This window comes from Solanum stenotomum, chromosome 5 (genome assembly GCF_019186545.1).
Source record: "Solanum stenotomum isolate F172 chromosome 5, ASM1918654v1, whole genome shotgun sequence".
Lineage (NCBI taxonomy): Eukaryota > Viridiplantae > Streptophyta > Magnoliopsida > Solanales > Solanaceae > Solanum > Solanum stenotomum.
Window position 1 is genome coordinate 6731168 of NC_064286.1, and position 696 is coordinate 6731863.

General features: G+C 31.6%; 1 non-coding gene across 1 annotated transcript; it reads left to right on the forward strand.

The window, feature by feature from the left end:
- Positions 1 to 264: 264 nt before the first annotated feature.
- On the forward strand, positions 265 to 419 carry LOC125866453 (U4 spliceosomal RNA). Its single transcript, XR_007446511.1, has one exon. It is a non-coding gene; the product is annotated as a U4 spliceosomal RNA (small nuclear RNA).
- The last annotated feature ends 277 nt before the right edge of the window (positions 420 to 696 follow it).

A 696-nucleotide genomic window follows, 5' to 3' on the forward strand; every position in this document is an offset into this window, starting at 1 on the left:
ATTATACAGTTTATTTATGGTATATGAGATTTTGAATTCTCTTAACTTTTCAGTATTTTTTTTATATTTTGAATCCTCTTTAGTGAAAATTCTGACTTTTCGTAACAGGGAGAAAAAAGTCATTACATCCTTGGAACAATTAGTATTAATTAATTTATGTCTTAAGCAGCCTTTGTTTGCTGAAAATTTCCACATCGGTTAACCATCTAAGACAGAAAGCTGAAGAATTAATATAAATTGAAATGCCAAAATTATATTTAAAGTATCTTTGCGCTTGGGGCAATGACACAGCTAGTGAGGTTCTAACCGAGGCGCGTCTATTGCTGGTTGAAAACTATTTCCAAATCCCCTCTTCGGCCTTGGTTTTGCCTTGGCCCATTGAGAATTTTTGAGAGGGCTCCCTCATCAAGGGTAAAGCCCTACAATTCTTAGTTCAATAATTGTGTTTTTTATGTGATTGTAATGATACATATTACATATTAGTAATGTCTATTTTAAGAAAATAATTAGATTTTTCATTCTTACCTTGGTGAGTTTGTAGTGGTATACTTTATACTCTATATATTTTCCAAAATGGAGAAACTTAAGCCACATTCTTCCAAAAGTAATGTCACTAAAAGGCTTCAATAGGCACATATTTGATGGCATAATTAAGGTGTTTAATAAGTCATAACTACATTTGGAGTGTAAATGAAA